We start from the raw sequence: 27,519 nt of genomic DNA on the forward strand, positions 1-27,519 counted from the left end.
ACAGACAGAAAATCTCACATAACAAACAAGCCAATAATCTTCTGGGATGGGTAAAAAGGTACAAAAAGTCACAATCATTCTAAAACAGTTACAAGCAGAATAGGTGGTGGATCAGATGAGCTATTCTTTTAGTCTTCCCAGCACTTCCATGTACAAAAATAACATCCCAATTAGTTTTTGGAGGTTGGGATTGGATGGTAGTGTTGGACAGTGAGACTGGTCTGGCCAATCAAAGTATTTATTCCCTCAGCTTCCCAGACTAATCCTAGTGAGACTACTGCAGTTTAAGGTAGGTCATTTACTGTAGTAACCATTAGGGTAGATTTTCTCTGTTGTCAATATAATCATTAAATATATGCCTGCTTTTCTAGAAAATACATTTGCTGCCTATAGAGAATTGTCCCCCAAATCAAGCTGACTTCATGGGGAGCAGAACTGAAAAGATAAAGAGAAAAGTAGTGAGTCTGGATTCTTTTTTTTTTTTTTATTAAATCATAACTGTATACAATGATATGATTATGGGGCATCATACACTCACTTCATAAACCATTTGACACATTTTTATCACAGTGGTTAACATAGCCTTTCCGGCGTTATCTCAGTTACTGTGCCAAAACATTTACATTCTACATTTACCAAGTTTCGCAAATACCCCTGTAATATGTACCACAGGTGTGATCCCACCGATTCCCCTCCCTCTACCCACCCCCCCCCTTTCCCACTTTCCCCTATTGTTAAGTTGTAGCTGGGTTATAGCTTTCATGTGAGAGTCCCAAATTAGTTTCATAGTAGGGCTGTGTACATTGGGTATTTTTTCTTCCATTCTTGGGATACTTTACTAAGAAGGATATGTTCCAGCTCCATCCATGTAAACATGAAAGAGGTGAAGTCTCCATCTTTCTTTAAGGCTGCATAGTATTCCATGGTATACATATACCACAATTTATTAATCCATTCGTGGATCGATGGGCACTTGGGCTTTTTCCATGACTTAGCTATTATGAATTGGGCTGCAATAAACACTAGGGACTCTACTACAAAACTCCTAGAAGTGATCAAGGAATACAGCAGCGTCTCAGGTTACAAAATCAACATTCATAAATCGGTAGCCTTTATATACACCAACAACAGTCAAATTGAAAAAGCAGTTAAGGACTTTATCCCATTCACAGTAGTACCAAAGAAGATGAAGTATTTGGGAATTTACCTAACAAAAGATGTGAAAGATCTCTATAAAGAGAACTATGAAACTCTAAGAAAAGAAATAGCTGAAAATGTTAACAAATGGAAAAACATACCATGCTCATGGCTGGGAAGAATCAACATTGTTAAAATATCTATACTACCCAAAGCAATATATAATTTTAATGCAATTCCTATTAAAGCTCCATTGTCATATTTTAAAGATCTTGAAAAAATAGTACTTTGTTTTATATGGAATCAGAAAAAACCTCGAATAGCCAAGACATTACTCAGAAATAAAAACAAAACAGGAGGAATCACACTACCAGACCTCAGACTTTACTACAAATCGATAGTGATCAAAACAGCATGGTATTGGCACAAAAACAGAGAAGTAGATATCTGGAACAGAATAGAGAACCAAGAGATGAATCCAGCTACTTACCACTATTTGATTTTTGACAAGCCAATTAAAAACATTCAGTGGGGAAAAGATTCCCTATTTAACAAATGGTGCTGGGTGAACTGGCTGGCAACCTGCAGAAGACTGAAATTGGAGTCTGGATTCTTGATGCCATTTCTGAAGCCTGATTTCTGCTGTTTGGGGATGTTTATTGTATGAGTTAATAGTATTTCTTCTAAGTTCAATACATTTTGGTTTCTGTTACTTGCAACTTGAGTCCACTGGTTTTATTGAGACTTAGAGAAGAGAGAGGGCACGTCTATAAAAAAAAGGAGACTCCATATAGAATGTGTTTTTATGTATTTATCTATTCAATAAATATTGGTTAGGCCCTGTACCTTACCATGTACTAAATACTAAATATTAATCTCTAACATACCAAAACATGAGACATGGTTCTGCTTGCATACCCTTACAGCTGTGGCAGAGAGACTCATAAATATTTTTGGAGTAACATATTCAGACAAGGGACATGAAGGAAACACAGGATGCTAAGATAGAGAATAATCAATATGAAACTATTCTAGATAAGGTGGTCAAGACAGGCTTCTCAGAGGAGGAAGTGGGATTTACCCTCAATCTGAAGCATGAGAAGGGGCCGCCTATGGGGAGATTATGATGAAGAGAGGGAGGGTGTATGTCTATGTAAAGTGGGGGTGGTGTACAAATGATTATATCAATGCATACGATCTTTGTGGTAATAGGTCAAATTTTATGTCATCAGGTTTCTGAAAAAATTTTGAATACAGGCCATGCTTAGTTTTCCAATTTGCCTCAGCCTGATGACTTTAAACTGGCTACATTACAATTCTCTCAGGTTTTATCTAAATTAATCTGTTGACATGCTTCAATAAGTCTTATCATTTGTGACATGAGAATTTTGTGGTGCATAGGGGTGGTTGCTGGGGAGGAAGCTTCAGTACTCAAGTCTTGGGGGATTCTCTCTAACATAGAGAGCTATGTAGTTATAAATTTCAAATGGCTCTGAAACTCTCCCCACCTAACTTGGCAGCTTAGAGCCATTCTAAGCAAGTTTAGGTAAAATGATTTCATTTAGCTATTTCATATTTACATAATTTCTCTGGGGCACAAGTGTCCTGTCCAGTTTATTGTTGATTGCGTTGTTTGTGTTCCACAACAATGGTTGAAGAAAATTATTGGGCTGAGAGAAAGCAAGAGAGAGAGAGAGAGCGCGAGCGAGCATGCAAAACTTAATACATTTGAAGCACATCTTTGTCATTTCTACTGACATTTTTCTCTCTCACCTGTTTCTGCAGAGTAAGCAAGTCAATTCCTGACTTGCAATCATTTTTTGAGAGGTTTACATCTTAACAACTGCTGAGTCATAACATTAAAATGATTTTCTTGTGTTGATTGTAAGATAAATCAGGTACACACTTTGACAGTGGTATTGATTTTGCATTAATCATCCAATTCCCTGTATATCATAGCAACTTTCCTAAAGCATATGAGCTATTATTTTTCCCAGAAAGATGAGGTAGAGATGTGCCTACCTAGATATGAATATAACAGGGGTAAAGCTAAATTATGTAAAATTGCAAATCCAATGGATAACATGTGTAGTTTTTCTTGGCATTTTGATTGGTTTCCTTTATTTTGTTTTGCTTTGATTGATTTCAAGTCTTTAGAATGCTAATAATTTTATTCTTTTGAATTATAATGCATCGCATATTTCTGAATACCTGTAACTCTCAGTTGATTCTCTAATTATAAACATGGCAATGGAAGGTTTCTCTTTCTGTTGTTGTGCTTTAACACGTTGTTTCTCCTATGTACTTACCAACCCAGAATATTATTATAAATTCAGCAATGTAACCAAAAATAGGACAATATAATATAGTTTCTTTCACTAAGAAACATCACAATATAAAGACATATCTCCTTTTAAGGTGTGGATTTAATATTTAATATTGTATTTATTTTATTATTTAACATTTAATATTATGTTCCTTTGTCAAGGGAGCACACCTGATATTTATAGTCTATATTATTATGATAGCTAAATCAACACATGCTAACTCGGAATAATATTTGGAAATAATTAAATATGAGAATCTTTTTGTCTGTTTTCAAGATAACTGACTAGAAGCATTTCGATCATGTTTCATTCACTTAGAAGGACCAAGTAGTGTATAGACAATTACACTTTGAATACTTTTTATTCAAGAGTGAACATGGGAGTTCAACAGAAAAGCAGAAAAGCATGAGGAAACACCAGTAGGTGGAAGGAGCAGGGGATCGGGCAGCCTGCTCAGTTGGGACTGGCTGAAAACCAGAAATGACTCCCTAATCCCAGAGAGGATGACTGAGAATCTTCAGGTAGGCCACTTTCTCACTGGGCAATCATGTAAGCCCGCACTTGGAAGAGGAATTTAAGCCTCCCAAGCCTCCCATCTAACTTACAGAGCAGCAGGAGACCGTGTGCAGGAACTGCTTCAAGGAGGGAAGCCACCCTGGGACTCATGCCCTTTCTAAAACCAAAGAGGCTACAGCAAGGCGCCCTTTTCAATCCTAGCTTTTTACAGACTGTGCACTGGAGTAGCACCAGTCTGAGGCATTAGAGAAATACCGGCTGCTGCTGGTGGAACTGAGGTACAGAGAGAGAGCGGGCTCTCGCTGCCAGGATTGAGAATGAACATGGCCTGGGCTGCAGCTGCCAGTACTGGGAAATGGGCCTGAATCGAGCAGGATGAAATTTGCCATGGAGGTTTGATCTTGATGGGAGCAGTGGCCTCCAACTGCCTCGGGCTGATTGCAAGCTAGGTGGTAGCTGCCAGATCAGAGGGAGCATACGGGTCAGAAAAATTCTTGCCCTCTTGGAACTCACATTCTGGTGCTGGAAGGATGGAAGAAAGGCAAATTGAATATTTATAAATAGGAAGAAGAGGATAGCTACTGCAGAGAAAACAAAGTCAGGAGAGGGGCAAGACTGTGAGGAGTGGGACATTTATAATTTCATAATGTGATCATAGTCTTTCTGAGAAGGGCCAAAGGAGTTGAAGGAACAGGCATGCATCTAATTGGCACAAATGTAGGTACCTTCTTCATATTTTGGTATAAAAATTGCTTAGCAGGGAAAGGACTAGTAGAGAATTTGAAATATTTATGTATGTGGAATTCCCACATTGTCTTTCATTTTTGTTTGTATTCACTGGAGATTCTGGAAAACTCGAATTATGATTAAGGCAGAAAAAAATAGAAAACAAGTAAAGCTCAATTTCCATTAGATAAGGAGATGGGTATTGCCAGGACCCTACCCAATCCCCTCTCTATTTTCTCCCTCATCTTCAACCTCCCTAAAAAAAAAGTGCTGTCAATTAAAAAAAAAAAAAGGAAAAAAGAAAGAAGAAAATGGTTTTCAGAAATAAGAAAGTGGTTTATTTTCTAAGTCACAAAAGTACAAGGCACTCATGGAGACATGTGAGTTTGGTTTACAACATTGTGATTGGAAAGTTAGTTCATCAACTTAGTCCCTCCAGCTAAGCTCAATCTACAAGCACGTCTGACTCGGAAATATCACCAAGCTGTGTTCCTGAGCCTCTGTCGCTAAACACATCTGCAGTGCTCTCGTTAACTCTGAAGTACCTGCACCATGATGTTTTCGGTGGAGGCCCGGGGAGAATGACGTGGGATTGTTGCTTCCCTGATGGCTCCAGACAGACGTTTGAAGCATTGCATTACTTATGTGACTGTAACACAAGATAACGGACTCCTGCAGGGACAAGGGAGACATTTTAGAAAAGCAAAACAAAACATGTTTTGATATTTGGCATGTTTAATACTGTATAAACATTTGCTTTATTCCTGTAGCTTCCTAAATCTAAGTTGTATTTGATTATCATTCAGCTCAAATTCAAGTTCTTTTTTGTAGTTTTTACAATATGAAGGAAGATGACCAGAATGATCAAACTGTTAATCATGGTTCTTTGGGGGATATGAAAATATACATACTTGGTTTTGATCTTTTTTACATTTCTGTGGTTGTTCTCACTTTCAATAACAAGTATATAAATATATATATAAAACTTATGTATTGGAAAGCATTTATTAACCTATTTTATATAATAGTCTCATCTTGTTCAAAATATGAATGGAAATATTATCAAGAACTTTTGATGCATGAGCATCTCACATATTCAATCACTCTAATTCTTGGCAATTCTGTTGTATACATATCTCTCTAATTGTTTCATAGTGCCTGCTTTCTGTCTCTGCTCCTTACGTATGGAAGTTCTGCAAGAATGCTGACTCTTGATTCCTACTCCTGAACTGCTGAGTTGGTGTCTGCAGTTAACAAAATTCCCACGTGATCCATACACATAATAAAGTTTGGGTGTGACCTGACTTTATGCCTTTCTCAGAAGCTCCTCGGCGGTGCTGAGGGTGCTGGTTTGCAGACACCAGCACCCTCCTGCCTTGTCTGGACTATCCCTTTACTGTCCTTGCCCTGGCTCAAAGCATGTCCTCCGTTATTACAAATTGTCACTTTAAAACATAGACTTGATACGGAATATCAAACACGTAAAAGTCAATTCTGTGGGCTCCCATGTCTTACATGATAAAACCTTACCTCTCTATACATGATTTAAAGCCCTACACGAGTCACCCCCAAAATATCTATATGGCTGCATATATTTCATATTCCTCTTGCATCTGAAATATTTAGCTATTCCCAAATTTATTTTATTTTATTTATTTATTTTTTATATATATATATTTTTTATTGTTGGGGATTCATTGAGGGTACAATAAGCCAGTTACACTGATTGCAATTGTTAGGTAAAGTCCCTCTTGCAATCATGTCTTGCCCAAATTTATTTTTTAGCTCTTCCTTACTGCACATGAGCTTTATAATTTCTTTCTTCTTGAACTTTTGATTAATTCATGCCTCTATTCTAATGTTAATTTTTCTGTGAAAGTATCTCTGATTCATCCTTACCAATAACCCTAAAACTTGAATGCTTCTATGAATCTCTCATGATATTCTATATTTAGATGTCTCCCAAGGTCATCTGTATTTATTATCTATGTATAACATATATTATACATATATAATATGGTCTTTTTGAGTTTGTATTTCTGACAAAATTTGAGCTCTTATAAGATACAGACTTATCACCTATAGCTATTTTTGTGATTGAGTTTGTTATTCTAAACAGAAACAACTCTTACCCGATATATAACCACTGTTTTTCACCACCTCCTCCTCCTGACACACACACACAGACACACAAACATAATTTATATTTTATTTTTCTTCATTAGAAGAAGAAAGGATTTGTATTCACACAAATCTGAGTCTTCGTTTTGGCTTCAGCAATTCTCATTACTTTTATATGTCTACCACGGCTACAGTTGTAACAACTGCCTATAAATCTTGGAGACTCATATTATGTTTCATAATCTAGTCTTATCTTTTTCAATGTCCTGCGTGCTCTTAAAAATATGTATTTTGCTGGTAGGTAGAGGGCTCTGTAATTGTTATTTAGGTTAGAAAATAAATTGGTTGATAGTGTTGCTCACATCATGTGCAACTTTACTGATTTTCCACTTGTTCTACCAATTACTAAGTGTTGAAATTCTTAACTATAATTGTAGATTAGCACATATTTTTCCAGGGCTTTTATTTTAGCTGTAATATAAATATGTTTCTTTTAATAAATATTGCAGCACTAGCATGTCCCTTACCAAATCTGTTCGTCTCAATTCCCACCACACAATATATGATGTTACAGGTTCTTTTTTTTTTTTTTTTTGAGACAGAGCCTCAAGCTGTCACCCTGGGTAAAGTGCCATGGCATCACAGCTCACAGCAACCTCCAACTCCTGGGCCCAAGCGATTCTCCTGCCTCCATTACAGGCGCCTGCCACAATGCCCGGCTATTTTTTTGGTTGTGGCTGTCATTGTTTGGTGGGCCTAGGCTAGACTCGAACCTGCCAGCTCAGGTGTATGTGGCTGGCGCCTTAGCTGCTTGAGCCACAGGTGCTGAGCCAGACGTTATAGGATCTTGGAATCATTGTCATCGCACCAAATCAATGGTGATCTGTCTGTGCTATGAAGGTCACATGTAAGACCTACATGAAATCTGATATGGGATGTAATAGTTAGAATTCGATGAAAGAATCAGAACTATCACGATCAATATGAAGAGGTTCATTATAAAGATTAACCCTTACGCACTTGTGGCAACTGGAGAACAAACTTATAGAAAACTGTCACCTCTTTGTCTAACATATTGATGGGCATACTAGCAAAAAATTTCTGGCCATGGTCTTTTATTGTGGAAATAAAATAAAAACTTCAAAAACAAAACAATGCTTTCTAATTTAATGAAAAAACTGTTTTTTTAAAAAATTGTTTTCTGTATGTGATTTATATGTAACTTACCCAATGCTAGAACCAATTTTTGTACTTCATGATATATATTTTGAGCATCAAATGTTTGGAGAGCAAATGTTGTGAGTTGTGTGTGATTCACAGCATATTTATTGCATTTGTTTCTGAGAATCCCATCTTCTGTCATACAACAAATATTTTGTGTCTGGAGTGGTCCTTGGATGGTGCTGGATGATGCCTCTGAATTGTACCCTCTAGGTATATACAATAATGTCACATCACCACAGACTCTCAATTTCATTCAAAGAGTGCCCACGTAAACACCCAAGTGGCCGGCTTGGGTGGCTGGCTGGGGCGTGGCAACAGGAAGTGGAGGAAACATGCTGATTGACAATGAAAACAAGGACCAGAGGTTTCACAGCTTCATGAGGTCCCAGGCTCACAAGTAGCATGAGTTAAATACAACTCACATGGCAGTTAATGTGCTAATAGAGTGCCTGAGGTTTCTGTAGGTCAGAACGGTCAGTCATGAGGAAGGAATACTGTATGTGAACCAAAGGAGACTGAACACAAACTGGTAGCTGTGGGACAAATTGTTCTCTAATGTAGATGATGTGGGTGATGAATAGAAGCAGCTGGTACCCTTTGCGATACGTGAGCCTATCCTAGGACTCATAAAAGTTAAAGAAGGAGCTATCCTGGGACGTGAGGGCCTACAGGCACACTTGCTGCACTATCCCAGCACAGCAAGCCAGCAGGGCAGAGATAATCCCTGAAAGTTGCCATCCTGTGTGGCTCCCCCCATCAGCATATAACGGTGATTTCTCTTGTGACCAGCCATAACCCGGAATCAAATAGAGAAGACTAGGAAACAGTTCCAGCTTAAATAAGTGCGCTTAGTTGAAAACTACCACTCACATGAAGAGAATAATGGATCTTGGAATAGTAAATGTAGAAACAAACTCTCAAAAAATAAGCTTAATGACTCAATCTTATAACTGTTAATATTTATTCTGTATTTAAATGAATTTTTTAGAAATGTTTGGAGCTCAAAATTCATGTGTCAGTCAGTTCATGTAATATTATAATTCAATCTGCATAATAAGAGTAATTTCACATTAGTTTTTGTTTTTAATGCAATTATTCCAAGAAGTCATTAATTTGAACTTTCCAAGTCTTTTTATTCAAAGACTGATCATTCATTCAACTAAACAAGAATGTATTTACACAAAATACTCTAGATCAGTGGTTCTCGAACCTTCCTAATGCCACAATGTATTTTCATTGTTAAAAGGGGTCACGACCCACAGGTTGAGAACCGCTGCTCTAGATGTATTTTTAATGCTGCTTCTTTTATTATGTGTTTATTCTTACTACAAACAAAGCCTAACATAATTATCTGGCACCTAGTAATTATAAAGTCTCTTTGAGACTCTATGTACGATAATAAATTTAAGATGTTGAACATTAAATAATTATATCAACACATGTCTGGAATAGTCAAAGATACGTGCAGAAAAGATAAAATTAAAAACCCAGATTTGCGTGACATATATCATGGTGGACCCAGATTATAATAATTATTTTCTGAAAGATAGATAGGGATCTGATACAGAAATCCAGAAGAATGTCCTTAGTATGAAATTATTAAGAAGAATATAATGATGAGAGACAGACAGACAGACACAGAGAAACAACTGGTGAATTTTAAATAGACAAAAGGCCGTAATATAGAGCAGTATTTCTTAATTTAAATTTTAAAACTAATTTAATAAAATAAATAAATAAATAAATTTTAAAACTATCAATTGCTGTGCATCAGATACTTACAGTATTTGTTGCATTTTCCCTTTAAGATTTATAAAATAATTCTCTGAAAATTTTAGTGGCACTAAATAATTACTTTTCAGAAAGTATAAAGATTTATTTTAGTTATTGTTTATCTTTTCAGATTTCCACTAAATTTTCGAGTCGAGATGGTTGCCGGCATACTTATGTTCAAATACATTACTGTCGGTAACAAGCTCAGTGAGGAAAGAGCTCTGCATCTTTTAAAATGTCCAATGACTTACTCAGTACCCATGGGTTGAGGGTCTATTTTGTGCTAGACCCCACACATGGAATGGCTGTAAAAATCCAGGTACAGTAGGGCTGCTATCCTCAGGGGCCTACCATTTAGCAAAGATATGCAGATTAATCAACAATCACAGAGTGGCAAATAGCAAGGGAGACATAGTCATAGCCTGTGGTGGAAACACAAACAGGTCTTTTTTTTTTTTTTTCATTTTTCATCCATGTTTTATTGAATTTCTTAGTTTTTTTATTAAATCATAGCTGTGTACATTAATGCATTTATGGGGTACAATGTGCTGGTTTTATATACAATTCGAAATACTTTCATCAAACTGGTTAACATAGCCTTCACCGCACTTTCTCAATTATTGTGTTAAGACATTTATACTCTACACTTAGTATAGATTACTAAATTTTGGTATATGTACATCATGGAATATTATGCAGCCTTAAAAAAGATGGAGACTTTACCTCTTTTATGTTTACATGGATGGAGCTGGAACATATTCTTCTTAGCAAAGTATCTCAAGAATGGAAGAAAAAGTATCCGATGTACTCAGTCCAACTATGAAACCAATTTATAAGCACCCACACTTCTATATGAAAGCTATAACCTAACTATAGCTCAAGATGAAGGGGAAAGAGGAGGGGGGAGGGGAGGGAAGCGGGGAGGATAGGTGACGGGAGGGTAATTGGTTGGACCACACCTATGGTGCATTTTACAAGGGTGTCACAAACAGGTCTTTAACCCAGACTGTGACCTCATGGATAGTTTTCTAGAAGTCATGAAGAAACTGAGATTTGAAAAATCAACAGGCTGAAAATGGCAACTGTAGACAGACCATCCACCATATAGGTAGGCATAGCCCGTGAAACCAGGATGCAAAGTAGACAATTTAGGGTAGTGAGATCAAAAAAAGCCAAACAGGGCGGCATGTGTGGCTCAAAGGAGTAGGGCACCAGCCCCATATACCAGAGGTGGCAGGTTCAAACCCAGCCACGGCCAAAACCTGCAAAAAGAAAATAAATAAATTAAAAAAGCCAAACCATTGTGGTAGTGGTAGTGGTGTCATCTAGGACAAGATTCTGGAGGCTGTCCTGGGCTATCAACCCCAGAGCATTTGTTGGCATGAAATAACTGCAGACTTAATAAACGCTCATAAGCATATTTATCCTTGACTCAGAAGTACAATTCAATTATTGCAACAAATAAATTATACATTGCAGCTTTGCTGTCCCTGTCTTTCACTACAGGTATGTAGACTTTAAAAGAGCCTAAATTTGATACAATGCACAGAAAAGGTAAAATTCCTACCCTGGAGGGCCTTATCATCTCATTTGGAAGATAACACACAGAAAAATTCCCTGAAGACGAGGAGGGACTAGACAAGAGGTAGAAATGATGCTGGTAGTGGTATTGACCGTCTATCAACCCTAAGGTATTTCCTAATGAATGTTTCCTGGAGAAATTCTTCAGCAGTAAAGGACAATGGTCATTTACCTGTTTGTGTCTTGACAATCTTAGGGACATACAACTCTGAGGCAATCGGTCTATTTTTAAGAGAGGTTAAGGATTATGTTGATGGTAGGGAAGTGAATGCAAATCACACAAGGATTTTCTTTGTTGACATGTCACATTCTGCTTTTATTTCATTTCTAGTGAATGCTTAATGTTATTTTTATTTTTTTTATTAAATCATAGCTGTGTACATTAATGCAATCATGGGGCACAATGTGCTGGTTTTATATACAATTTGAAATATTTTCATCAAACTGGTTAAATAGCCTTCATGACATTTTCTTAGTTATTGTGTTAAGACATTTATATTCTCCATTTATTAAATTTCGCATGTACCCTTGTAAGATGTAGGGCATATATCTATTGGCCTGAAGACTGGGCTACATTTCTTCAAGACAAGAAAATAGTGATCATCAAATAGAGTTGCTTTAAATAGCCCAGCTTTGTGAGCCTTTAGAGATTGCAAGTCCCTTGTGAGGTGCAAGCAAAGTCCTTGAACTAGAGATTTGGAAATTCCTCCATTTCAAGAAGCATAATGAATTGGAAGAGACTAAAGATAATCTTGGAAAGGAGTTGCCAAGAAATTGTAAGCTTAAAGTCCAGCGACACGTTTACAAGTGTCTTGGCAAAGTCAGCTTTATTCTTTGCTGAGAAACGTTACTCTGAGTTTGTATTTGGGGTACCTAAACGCAAATTAATTAAAGACAACAAAATCGTAGAACTATTTCCCTCCCCTTCCTCTTGTCTCTACTTTATTCCTAAGTGTATGACACTGGTAAACGGATTAAAAAAAATCAGATTTTATTTCTTTAGGCATAAGATTATATTAGGATTAAATGAGATAAACAGAGGAGAACACTGTAAAAACTGTAGAATTATACTTGTAATAGGAGATTATGTGATATGTTAGAGCTTTTTTCAGCAAACCCTTAGTCCTTCTGCAGTACCTCCATGGAAGGAGTATACTTTCCCATCATTTCACTTAGAGAACTGACTGATAAGATATTAGTAGACATGAAGAGAACAAAGGATTGTAGGTGCTTGTGTCAAAGAGAGCTAACACTGAGAGGTAAGTTTTCAGAAAGTTTGTAAGCCACCTTTCAAATAAGCCACCATCAAAAAAAAAAAATCAGTAAAATTAAGCACAAAGGTAGTACTACTTAAAACTCAACACTTCCCATTGTACTCCATCTTACTAATATATATATGTTCAAGGTTATTTACATATAAGGATCTATATGGGTGCACAAGAGTGAGCTACTGCACATGTCTTCCTAACTCTGCACTTGGACAAAACATCTGCATTATCAAGATGAACATAATCTCAAGTGATATGACAAATATTCTTATGATATGAAACAACGTATTCTAAGATGGGGTAAAGAGTAAAAAGCATCCTTCCAAGGTTGTTCTTTGTCTACTCTCTGGGAACTTAGATTCCTGGAGGGTTCCCATCATTCCCAGAGGCTATCCTTAAACTGTATAACATTGTGGTTTTTGCTGAACACAAGCTTTCCCTTTTTTTTTTTTTTTGGAAGTTTGGAATTTTGTACATGCTAGGCAGATGGTATGTGGATGAATCCCTGCCCCCGTTTGAGATTTGGGCACTAAGTCTCAAATGGGCATCCCTCATACACAACATTTCATACAATACATGTTACGACTATTTATTGCTGGAGGAATTAAGTTATATATTCTGTGTCTGACTCCACAGGGAAAGGACTCTTGGGAGCTTGGACCTGATTTCTCTGGACTTTGCCAGATTTCCTTCTTATCTTTTGCTGAAATAAATCTCTTGCTGATTCTTGTGAGACTTTCTAGCAATTAGATGACCTAGGAGGTGGTCTTGGCCCTTTCAAAACAGCATTACATAAACTTAGTGAGTCAAAAGAACATAAGAGCATAAAGGGAACTTTAAGTAAATTTTTACCTTGATTTTCTTGATTCTGACTACGAAAATTGAAGACGCTTTTTTTTTTTTTTTTTAGATAGAGTCTCATTCTGTTGCTCTAAGTAGAGTTCCATAGTATCATAGCTCACAGCAACCTCAAACTCTTGGGCTTGAGCAGTCCTCATGCCTTCACCTCCCGAGTACCTGGGACTACAGGCATGCACCACTATGCTCAGCTAGTTTTTCCATTTTTTTTTTTTTTTTTATTAAATCATAGCTGTGTACATTGATATGATCATGGGGCATCATACACTAGCTTCACAGACTGTTTGACACACTTTCATCACACTAGTTAACATAGCCATTTTTTTTATAGTAGAGATGGGCTCTCACTCTTGCTCAGGCTGGTCTAACTTCTGAGCTCAAGCAATCCACCTGCCTCAGCCCCCTAGAGTGCTAGGATTACAGGCGTGAGCCACCATGTATGGCCTAGGACTGACACTTTTAATGTTCAAACTTTATGAATTTAGTCCCTAGATGCTAAACTTTAATTTCCACTGTTTATGGGCTAAATGTACTAGAGATTCAGTAAATCTTTAGTTTATGTCTCCAAATGACTTTTAACTTTTGATGTCAGGTCGCAGTGGGGGCTTTTGGTTACATATTAATGCATGTAAATTTGACCCTCCATATGACTTTTTGTTACATTCAATCAAAGACTCAGTATACTTCCCTTAATATATTTACAGCATAATGAGTTTATGGGAATCCTGCTATAAATATGCTTAAAGGCTAAACACAGAAATAGGGTGAGTATAGAAAAAGACATGCATAATTTATTGATGGTTAAGTATTATGCAAATTGTGTGCTCCAGAGAATGGTTACATAAAATTTTAATGAAAGTTTTGGCAACCCAAAACTCATCTATGCTTTTGAGTAACACAGGGGAATATCACTTTCTCAGAGGTGGATCTGGGCAGCTAAATCATAAGTTGTCGAGACGATAAGTTCATTAAAGCTCTTATAAACCTGCGGAAAATGGGATTGAGTCTCCATTATCTTGTAGTTCGAATTATCATTTTTTAAATATTTGTGCTATTTAAAAGACCAAAAATAGCATTTCCCAAAGAGGCCTGTTGAATGGATATATTAGTACCAAAATTATTAATAACAAGGCAATGTAAGATATCTGATATGGCTAACTTTTAAATATAAACCATCTAGGTTGAAGGTAACAAATTATGCTATTTAAGATGATAATTTTTTAAATGATAACTAGGTGATTGGTGAAAGTTTTTGGCATGCATGAAGAGGAGATTCTGAGAGTTCTTTAGCAGCAAGAGTATGATTGTTTATCTAACATCCACAAGGGAGAAATATAGCTTTTAAATTTATAGAAGGCACAGATTGATATAGGACTCAATATATTTAACTCCTTCAATATTCTGCATGCCAAATTCATATGTATTTTAATACATTTATATTTTGGAATAAATACTTTTTCATTTTCTTCTTACATCTAAATCCACTTGGAGCTTTGGGGACAGGGATCTGAAAAGTTACAGGAGACTAAGATTCACACCCTTGATGATTCTCCAAGCAGACCCGTGGCTGATGGAAACGTGGATTCATTGAAAAACAAGGGTATCACACTGAGGTAAAAGTAGAGAGTATAGTTTCCTTTTTTTTTTTTTTTAACTTTCCTTTCAATTTTTAACCAGGAATTTTATTTTTAATGTGAGAAATCTTTTGATACTAACATTTTTCTTTGATGTGAATTGACTAGCTGAAGATTGATTAAGATTACAAGCCATGAGCTGTCCAGAGATATCTGCAAGAGAGAAAATGCCTTCATAGTCTTAAAAATGAAAGTTGTATTCAGTCATTTCTTTTTTTTTTAATTATTAAATCATAGCTGTGTACATTAATGCGATCATGGGGCACCATACACTGGTTTTATAGAGCATTTGACATATTTTCATCACACTGGTTAACATAGCCTTCCTGGCATTTTCTTAGTTATTGTGTTAAGATATTTATATTCTACATTTACTAAGTTTCACATGTACCCTTGTAAGATGCACTGTAGGTGTAATCCTACCAATCACCTTTTCTCCGTCCATCTTCCCCCCCTTCCCTTCTCTCTCCCCTCCCTTCCCCATATTCTTAGATTATAACTGGGTTATAGCTTTCATATGAAAATCATAAATTAGTTTCATAGTAGGGCTGAGTACATTGGATACTTTTTCTTCCATTCTTGAAATACTTTACTAAGAAGAATATGTTCCAGCTCTACCCTGTAAACATGAAAGAGGTAAAGTCTACATCTTTCTTTAAGGCTACATAATATTCCATGGCAGCTCAATTCATAATTGCCAAGTCATGGAAAAAGCCCAACTGCCCATCGATCCACGAATGGATTAATAAATTGTGGTATATGTACACCATGGAATATAGTCATTTCTTGCATAACGAATAAAATTGCATTAGACATGCAAGTAACCACAGTTGAGGTTAAGTGAAGAAAATGACCAAATTGTTAGGTGAGAGTGTTCTGCTTTTATAAAGAAAGCAGTATGAACCTGAAACAAGGGAAGCTTTATAATTATAAACAATGACTACCACTGGGTATTAAGTCTATAGTCTTTAGAAGTGAGCAAATTTTAGCAAAGAAATATATATTAATTTTATAATCTGAATATCTTTCCTTTATGCCAAAATTAATAGAGTGTTTCTATAACAAATATGCAGATAGATATATCTCAGGACAAGTTCACATTTACCATCCTTCTCTTACTGACTTGTTTTCCTTGTGGTTGAAACTAATGAGCTTCTACTTTTGATGTCTGACCCTTGCTTGTACAACTAACTTCTAACTAACGTTAGACTCTACTTAAATATATGGTTCTTAGTTCTGGTTTGCTGTTCTTTTCATAGCAAATATTTGTTAAAATTTTTTTTAAATCTCTTTGACATTGACCTTATCATGACTTTGAACCTGGAATCATTTTTGAGTAGCTACCTGATGTCCTGTGAACTGATATACATCTGCATATCAATTTTACTTACCTCCCGGTTCAGCCTAGCTATGCCCATCCAAGCATATGTATGGCATACATCCTTGGAGTCCTTCTTTCCTAGACTCCAGAATTACTTCTCACTGGGGGGTCTATTAGTTCTTTCCTCAGTCCTCAATTTAAATTTGAAAATTTACTATTTCCACACCTCGATCTCCACTGTCTAGTACATGGAAGTTTGTCACCAAATGTTTGTTAGAATGGCTGAGTGAACAAATGAATATGTTAATAATTCACAGAAGCCCATGAGAAATATATATGCTCTCTTGGGATAATATATCTATATCCCCTTGACTAAATGCTTCCAAGTATTCAACTCCTAATTACTCAGAGCAAGTAGTTTGCTTTCTCATGCACCCCAGCACTAAGCCTTCAGGAGGGCTATGTCCATCTCAGATTACACCCTTAATGTGAAAACTGTTCCTTTACAGCAGTAAAGGAAAATAATCAAAGTCAGATTTTACAACTTCACCTCCAAGGAGGGAGGTCTAATCCTAGGTTTAGAAAGTCTAATTTTAAATTTCCACTTTTCCAAAACTCCTCTTGGATTCTTCACCCCTTCTACTAAGTAAAAAACCATCAACAGCAGTGTAAACATGAGAAAAGTTTAGATTATTAAGAGTTAATCAAAGTACCATGGCTGTGATTTGAGGATATGACCCCAATTATCTATGGCAGATTTGTTGGTGAGGGTGGAAACAGGGGCTTCCTGAGAATCTAAAAATTATATACAGTAGAACCTCCATAGTTGACCACATCCCTACACTGACCACCTCCTTAAGTTGACCTAATTTTCCTAAGCTGGACAGGCACCACATGTACATATCAGTTCAGTAGGCCTAGTTCCTTACATGTACCACCTCAGTGTGTGGAACATTTGGTATTGTCCTGCATGCTAATCTTACAGAGGTTCTACTGTCGGTTGTTTCCTAGGAGATGTTACAATGCTCTTTGGGGGTCAATAGAGAAAACAAGTTATTTCGAGTAACATATTTTATTAACCATTCATTGATGAATGCATTGAGCAAGTAAATATGTATAATTGAAACCAGGAAACTCCCTTTTAATTTTGTAATAAGTCATAAAGAGAATGACAATGTTCTAAGTTACAGCAGCGGGCTGCATTTTATTTCTGTTGCTTTATTCTTCAGTTGAAATCAAACCCATGGTTTTGCAACTTTGGCAATTTCTAATAAAAACACTCGAATGTGTGATCTTTAGCAAGTATCTAAGGAGGCCAGAAGCTGCACCAAGAGCCACTCTTTCCTCTAAGTGTGGAAGAGATGTTTTCATGTAATACATTTCAGTTTCATTTGTATTGCTCACAGATTGATGGAACCATTCACTGCTTTGTTACTTGTCTTCCCTGAACCTGAATTTCTATTCTTGGTCAACCTGCGATCGCCCTAGCTTCTTGTGTTCCCCCAAATTCTGGACATCGTGGGCTTCCAGTGTCAGCCATAGTCAAACTGAACTCAGAAGTCATTTGTGAATGAGAATAGACATCTTTATGAAATATGTTGTGTTGTTTTTATTTTTTTAAAGAATAAATCTACTGTCAAAAGAAGCATAAATAATTCTTAAGATTGCACAAATGCATTATATTTTCATCCAACTGGTACTATTCTGGAACAAATTGGGTCATAAAATACCAATAAGTACACATAAAAAAATTAAAATTTAAAATATTTATGCTTCACAAAGACAGTTGAAGCATAAGAAAGTCAGGATAGATATTTCTGGTAAGAGAAATAGAACTGATATGTCATAGTTGGTGACAGATTACTTATCATTGCAATTATATATACATTATTTTAGCAGTTTATTCTCATGAGTAGCATTGAGAATTTTTTTTTTCTCTTTAATGACAGTTTTAAGGCAGTGCTAATTGCACAAACAAGGCTTATTAAAATGGAAAAGCAAACAAATATCTGATGGCCAGGGAATCCTGACTGGGCCCACGCTGACAGTTCAATTATCCAAACAGGTTACAAATGATTGCATTGAAGACAAAGGCCTGCGGTTTTCCTCTGTGAACACTGCTCAATAAGACTGAAAAATATCAAACAGAAGATGCCTTCTTTCCAAATAAGTATATATTTGAGAACTGTGATCAAGATGTCTATGTGTGTGTGTGTATTAAAAGAATCTAGGGATTGGAATATTTTTAAAAGACATAGTAAGAGCCAATTTATTAGACTTTTAACAATTAAAAAAAATCCATTTACCTGCCGCCTCCCCAATGTTACAACAAAAAGTATTGTCATTGTGAAAATCCAGAAGTAGTCCAAGATTTTAAGCAACCTTTGGAAGCATAACATACAAATGGTTGTCTACTAGTGTCTCATGTGAATAGCTGAGCACAGTGATTCTATTTTTCTGTAAACTAGTAATCAACAAATGACATTTAGGCCAGTAACTACTCATAATATCTCATTAACAAAATTCCTCATTTTACTAATCGGTTTATTGTTTAGCTAACAATGAAAACCACAGCAGAAGAAATACGTGGTTGAAGGTCTTACCTTCTTTGTTATTTTTTGCGTGTTTTTTCGTTGTTTTTGATTTGGAGCAGGACTCCATCTTAAAAAAATATTTTACGAATTGAAACAGAAGAAAACTGCTCAAGCCTGTAATCCTAGCACTCTGGGAGGCCAAAGGTGGATGGATTTCTTGAGCTCAGGAGTTCAAGACCAGACTAAGCAAGAGTGAGACCCTGTCTCTATAAAAGCAGGAAAACTAGACAGGTGTTGTGGCAGGTGCCTGTAGTCCCAGCTACTCAGGAGGCTGAGGGAGGATGGTTGTTTGAGCCCAAGTGTTTGAATTTGCTGTAAGCTATGACACCATAGCACTCTACTGCTCTACTGAAGCAGCAAAATGAGACTGTACATCCCAAAATTAAAAAAACAAAACAAAACAAAAAACAATAGAAAACTGTTGTATATTTCATGCTTTATAAGTTCGTGGGTGTCTAAGTTATACATACAGGATTTTGCAGCTTCAGTAAAAGAAGGAGGCTTTGGTGGTAGGAGAGCAAGAGGGCATGTTTTGGAGACAGGTTAACTTGGATTTCAAACAGTACCATAGTTCTGGACAACTTATTTAATATTGTCAAACTTAATTTTATTGGTCTTTAACATGGCATCTATAATATTAGTATACATTAGTATTATTCAGCCCATAGGAATAAATACATTATCTACATAGATTACCGGGCACAATAACAGAACATCATAGGTGATTTGTTGGTGGTGAACTGGGCAGGGTAATGAACAGTGAACTGGGCAGGGTAATGCATAGTCTTTGACCTGCTTAGGGTCTGATGGCTGAACTCCCTATCTTCTTTCTTTAAATCATCCCTTCCATTCATTTAACAGACACTTGTTGAACATCGATTACGTCATATTCCAGCTGTCACCTGGATATAAAAAATGTTTAAAGGAAGAGTTAAAAGGATCACAAACTAGTGAGAGAAATAGGTAACAAAGAAATAACTTCATTTAAAGTGGAGGTAAGAAGCAGATGTTAAAGCAACAATCAGGATGGAGGCACAAAAATCTGGATTGGCACGATCGCTGCCCAAAAGCTTCCTGGAGAAGGCGGTGGTTGAGTGGAGTCCTTGGAATAAGTGTATTCGGGCAAAAGTGCTGGGGCAATGAGTGAAGAGAGAAGAGACATTGAAAATATGCTTCAAAGGGATGTACCTGTGGACATCTTGTCTAAAGAAGGGGTACAACATTTTTATAGACAAAGATGCAGACTTGGAAAATACGTGAACAAAATTTTTAAAATTCTGTAAATATTTTTAGTCTTAATTTCTATATGGGGTTCTTTATACATCCTGCTTGCCTAATTGAAGATGTAATCTATTCAGAAAAGCAAAATAATATTACAGGTTGAGTATTCTTTATTGGAAATGGTTGGGACCAGAAGTGCTTTGGATTTCAATTTTTTTTTTTCTCAGATTTTAGATTATTTGTACTTGCAAAATGAGACCTTGGGGATAACATAAAATTCATTTAAGCTCCATATACACTTTATGCACACAGCCTGAGGTAATTTTAAATAATATTTTAAAGAATTTTGTATATGAGACAAAGTTTTTGACTGTGCTTTGATTGCAAGTCATCACATGAGGTCAGGTGTGGAATTTTAAACTTGTGACATCATGTCAGCACTCAAAAGGTTTCTGATCTTGGAACATCTTGGGTTATCAGATTAGGGATGTCAACCTGTAATGCAGCTTATGATAAACAACATTAAAATTAAAACCATAGGTTGCTTATTTAAGCAAAGGTAAGCCATTTATACCAATACTATATAGACAAAGAAGTTAAAAGTGATCTCTTTTATCCCCCAGCATTACTGAGGTGTGGTAAATAAAAATGACATATATTTAGGGTATGTAATGGATGTTTTGATACATGTATGTATACACTGTGAGATGATCACAATCATGCTAATTATTATATCCATCAAGTCACATGGTTCCCATTTTTTTGTTAGCTTTGTTTTTATGTGATAAGAACACTTGAGTTTACACTTAGCAAATTTTACATGTACAATTTAGTATTGAGTGTATGTGGTATTTGTTTTTCCATTCTTGCAGAATTCACTTAGAAGAATGGTCTACGAATTTGCCACCTCACACCTGTTAAGATGGCTATTATCAAAAGACAAAAGATAAGAATTGGCAATGACAACTGGCTGGCAACCTGTAGAAGACTGAAACTGGACCCCCACCTTTCACCATTAACAAAAATTGATTCTCACTGGATACAATATTTAAACTTAATACATGAAACTATAAAAATACTAGAAGAGAGTGCGGGAAAAACACTTGAAGAAACTCTTGGCCATTTGCATATTTTCTTTGGAAGAATGTCTATTCAGATCCTTTAGTATTTTTTATTTTTTTCCTATTTAATTGAATGAGTCCTTTAAATATTTTGAATATTTACCTCTTATCAGAGATTTGGCTTACAAACATTTTCTCTCATTCCCTAGGCTGCCTTTCATTTTGTTGATTGTTTACTTTGCTGTACAGGGACATTTTAGTTTGATGTAGTCTCACTTGTTTATTTTTGCTTTTGTTGGCTGTGCTTTTGGTGTCAATTCCAAAAAAAAAAAGTCATTGCTAAGCTCAATGTCAGGGAAATTTTGCCCTGTGTTTGTTTCTAAGGGGTTTATGCTTTCAGATTTTTTAGTCATATTGAACTATTTTTTAGTTTTCTTTTATTGTTTCAATCATGTCGTAGCAAGAAACAATTGCATATGCATCTGTTCTTTATGAAAGAACATTATGTATGGGTCTCATCTATAAAACAGAAAATAAATACATTAATATAGACCATGGCCCATTTATGACATGTCAGGCAAAAAACATTTTAATTCTAAATCTTGTAAATATGAATTGTTACCCCAATTTTAAGGTTGAAAACGTTAGAGCCCCAAGTGGGTAGGGTACTTGTCTAAAGTCACATAGCTTATTATAGATAAGCTCAGCTTCTGAAACAGCTTTGTAATTCCTAAGTTCATGCTCATTTCTACCACACAAAAATCTAAGGGAAAAAAGTCAAAAACTAAAACTAATTTTAATTAAACTATTATGAGGTGACTTTTTAGTAAAAATGCATACTAAATGATAGTAGAGTAACATTCAGAACTCATGTGCACATACTTCTTTTGGTTCAATGCTTCGTTTAATACCAAGCCCAGTGATTTTTGTGTATGTATATTTAAGTTATATGTAGCTCATTCCTCCTTATGTTTTTGTGCTTACTAAATAAAAAAAATTCATGTCTATTTGTCATTCTATGAAAGATTTCACTGCTCCATAAGCCACTATGCTATTATTGTATTGTATTAGTCCTGCGGTGGTGTGATTAATAAATCTGCATTAAAGCAAAATAAACTACCACTGTCACACTTATAATAACACTTTGTGACCTATTGCAAAAAAAGAAAAAAGCAATTGAAACATCTATGGAGCTTGTGTCTCTGTTTGTAATTCACATATTTAAATAATAGTTCCATTTAGGAAAACTTGTGACTCTGAAAATGATGTTTAATAGGTAGTGAAATCACGAGGAAAGCATTAAATTGATGTTCCTCCAATATCATCTGGTACTATCATTATGTAGATGTGTTTCCTGTAGTCTCCTTTTACTATTTATAAGTCATTTATGAACTTACACTATTAGCTTATGAGCACATTAATACCTATCCCATGCTCATTTTGGTTGTTTGAATATAGTACTTTATTAAAAAGCACTAAGTATCATTTTGAAGAATGAATTCATTTTAAGGAAAAGTTCATATTTAATTCATTAATATCACTCCTACTTCCACTCAAAATGCTTAATTAAGTCCATTAAATTACGTTTTATAATCATGAAGTTACACTAGGAGTATAATTTAATTTGAATGCTGTAGAGACTAAATTTGTTTGCATTTCTAAATTGCCAAAGTTTAGTTCTGAAATTTTACACTGTCTTCTTCCTTTTATCCCGTGCTTCCCCCTTCACCCAGATAGATTTCATGAGACTGGAAGAACTGTCACAATTTTAAAAGGGCTTCAAAATTTCAATAAAAAATATTATAAGTGGGAGTAAAGAAGGGCAGACAAAAGGGAAGGCTAGAATTGGAAAAGTCTATTGTAAGTATGTATGAAGGAGATTTGATTTTTAAAATTGGGTTATCCTCTATAGCTTTGCAGATGTATTCCAGAAGAAAATCTCCAGGTGGAGGGGAGAGGTTGGATTAGATGTCTCTGACTTTGTGTTGAAATGTTTCTATCTTTGGTGATTCTCTGCATTGCTTCCAATTTCTAGAATCATAAATGCCCTGTAAAATTCTAGGGGAAAAAAATCTTTCTTTTGGTCCACTTTATCATGGAGACTGACATTTAAATTTACATGCAGAATTTTTGTTAAGACAAAGGTTAGAAAAAAAGGCATCCAGTAAAACATAATCCATTTGTTCATAGTTCAGATCTAAACAGACCATTAGTGAAATAAGAATTCATACTGTACAAGTAAATTCTTCAGACTTCTGTCATCCTCTTGTAATTTCAGTTTCTTTTCTATGGAACATTGGTATGAAATCTCCTCATATCTGCAGTGGCAGCATGATGTCATGAAAAGTGCACTGGATTTGGAGAATTCAACTCCAATGCTGTCTCATGAACTGGCCCTGCAGTACAACTTTGGCAAAGTCACTCGACCTCCCTCCCTGAATACAATTTCCCCTGGCAAAATAGCAAAATAAAATACTTTCTCTATGGGACTGTCATAACTTTCAAATGAAAATAGAGTTCCATAAATGTTTAAGGAGCAAAATATACAATGGCCCACACTTAAGGAACTTTTCCTTAGTTTCTTCTATTCAATTTTATCCAATTAGAAGACACTATTATTAATAATATCATATGAGAGACATTTTTCTTCTAGGATAAAACATTCCTCATCACTCTCTAGAGTTCTTCCATTCAGCTTCTGACCCCTACAGCATTTGTATTTCACAATTCAATTCTTGCCAGGCCCAGGCTGAATGACATTTTGAAGCCATAATTAAAGGTAAAGAACCATTGCCTTCATTGTTACCTCATTTCTCCTCTGGAGCATTTTATGATAATATATACAGGTGAAGTCTGTTCCCCTCAATCACCTATTTATATACAGAATATTATCATTCAGTATTCAGTACATTATAAAAAGTCAATTATATTATTCACTTATTACCTATAATTTAGATAATTACACTGTATTGAGAGACATTTTAAATCCAGTGATTATTTCAGTTGTCAATCAGCTGTTACAGAAAGAGCTTTCTTAGCCCTAAATACATATTTCTGAAATTTTATGTAGTTATTTACAAATATTGCTTTAAATCTCATCGACTTTGCTTAACCCATGTATTCCAATGATAGGCTACTTCAATTTGACTATTTAATTACCTATTTTCTGCTAAAATGGAACCTTGCATTCCTTGAACAATCCTTCCATGACTGCTGACACCAGCTACCAACTTCCTACAAGGACCTTGATTTCCCCACATTCTCTCATCCAGCGACTTTCTGCATATCATCCACTTTGAAACTATGTGAGATTACATTTTATTTGTCATCAGATGCTAAGAGAACTTATAGAACATTGTATTGTAATCAATGATGTTTTATAGTTAAGCAGGGAGTTGGTATGTCTAGACTTATGTGTGTTGTGAGGTAACTGGTAGGATTATCTCAATGGGACAAGTTGATCTCATAGCATAAAACATCTTATATACTATGAGAAAGAGCGAGAACTTTTTTTCTTAGGGCAATGGGAAATCGTCAATGAGTTTTGACCATGGAAGAGATATGATTATATTTGAGTTTCAGCATGACAGCTCTGGTTGCTGTGTGAGAAAATGGTAAAGGTTGGCACAATGAATGTCAAGGCCAATGACAAGGCTATTATTGTAATCAGGATAAGAGATGTTGATGATCTATATTAACTTCTAGGAGAAGGTAGAATGGAAAGAGCTAGCTGGATCCAACAAGAATTAAGATGATAAAAACAAAAGTACTGGATTAGTCAATGAATGTAGAGAGCCAAAGGAAATGGCAAATGAGAAATGATTGCTAGGTTATTCACCTGAGCACGTTTTGAAGAAAAGAAAATGCTGAGATATCTCCACTGGAACCCAGAGGGGTACTTTCTATATCCTGGGTTTGGGATTCTATTCTTTTTCTTTTCTTTCTGGGTAAATAATCCTTGTCCTTGACATTCTAACCAAACATCACTTCTCTTAGCCTACCTCCCTTAGAGTTCTTCTTTAACAGAGATCACGACATTCATCAAAACTCATTGTAATCATTGGCTTAGTCACATTTACTCAATATGATCTTGTGAGTCTGCTGAATAAAGGGACTGAGTCTCTTAAAAGTCTTGATAATGGGTAACCAATAAATATTAGTTTACAGGTGAGATAAAGGAAGAAAGAAAGGGAGAAATGGGTATTTTCTAGTAAAAACAAAGATCCTCTCATTGTCTTAACCCAACAGATGTTTTCCTCACTTTGTAGACCTATGCAGGTTGTGGAGTTCTACTGTCCTATAAATATCTCTCCTTCAATTATGAACTCAAGGACAAGACTTGTTTCATCATGGGGTTCCATCATCCTCTGACTTTAAGGAAATTCAACTGGCAGATGGAAGAACAAAGCCCAGGGGAGGCAAACCAGACACTCCTGATCCCACAGCGAGTTATTTCACTGCTACCCACAATTCATTGCAATAACTAGATGCATCTTAGAGCAAGAATGTTTGGGAGATGTAAAGAAACAAAGACAAACACAGACAGAATCATATAGAGCACTAACACTCTCTGATATAGGAGGATATACACGAAAGAGAAGGGGATGGAAACTATGTGATTAAATATGACTACAGTACAGAAAATAAATCTTAATACCATGAGAGGAAAATTAGTTACATAACGTGTGACTGATGACTTAATAACCAAGTATGGCAAGTATATTGGGAACATCCCTATAATACAGACCCAGAATCAAGGTCATGCTTTATAAAATAAACATATACGGTCACAAAGTAAGTTTTTATATGTGTTTTTATATGTTTTACTATATGTGTAGTATGCCAAAATGTGAGTGTAGTGTAGTAAAGTGTGAGCGTTATCCATGGCTTTGTACATTTCTTCAAATTTTCATTTCTTAAACATGCCATTTTATGCACAATAACTTTGAACTATTATATTGCCCAAGTTTTCCTTCTCATTCACAGAAAGGTTAAACACTAAAAATTCAGTATAGGGAATATTTTTGGTGACACAGTATCAGATTACTTATTATTCAGAAATGTAACATTGGGGTATGCAGAACAGAGATTAATGTACATCTGCTTAAAACTCATAACCTGATCTTTTCTTTGCAGTCACTTAATTCAGTATGGTACCTAGAATTTATAATATGAATTTTATAAGACTATGAACCTTGGTCTCAAGAGGTATCCTTACTATGCAAAATATTCCACTAGTTATCCATTTGTATTTATGTGTTTCAATAGAGATGTTTTGCACATTTATTTTAAAAATAAAATTAGGTTTTTCCTGCTTGATTTTTATAGCAAAATTAGCATATTCATAACATTGAAATGATAATGTTCTTATTATTGAAACTCTGTCTTTAGAACTGAATTTTAGTAACTATGCCTTAGTGTGTATTCATGAAACTATAATAGGCAGTGACATTACATAATATGAAACCACCCAAGATGTGAATGTGTGTGTACATTAAAGAAATAATATAAATATGAGATCTAAATCAAGCACTTCAAGATTATTCTCCTACTGAAGAAGTTTGGGTAGTTGACATGGAGTAACCTAGTAAAACTATTCTTCTTATTTTTATTTAATTTTCAAGAACCTCGTTTCTTTATCCTATTTACTGACAGATCATTTTTAGAATAAATTTTAAAAATTATAGAGATGCTCTGAAAAGTTATTAAATAGTATTTTGTAATCATTAAAACTAGTCTCCACTGCCAGACTCTTCCAAATGGTGACGGTACACGAATCAGTTGACAGCATATAAAAAGTAAGGTCAGTACTGACGTGGCCCTGAGTATTTCTAACATGTGGGTAGATTAGGGGCAGAATCCTAGAAATTAGAGTAGAAATAACACATGTTGTGTGCTAGAATAACTTTACATTGTGATTTAGTTAGATAAAATTTTATGTGGTATATTGGCACCTCATTTGTAAGTGAAATTGTCTGTAATGTCATTTCCTTTTATTATTTAGGTGCTCTTTGTATATCCAATTGTGTAAAGGGTCTTGAAGAACATTTCTTCTATTTCTATACTATAGAAAAACTGTATAAAGTGAGAGTTATCAAATTCTTGAAGTTTTGGTAAAAAGTGGCTTTAAAACAATTATTACCTGTTGTTTGTGTGT

Source organism: Nycticebus coucang, chromosome 18, assembly GCF_027406575.1.
Source record: "Nycticebus coucang isolate mNycCou1 chromosome 18, mNycCou1.pri, whole genome shotgun sequence".
Classification (NCBI taxonomy): domain Eukaryota; kingdom Metazoa; phylum Chordata; class Mammalia; order Primates; family Lorisidae; genus Nycticebus; species Nycticebus coucang.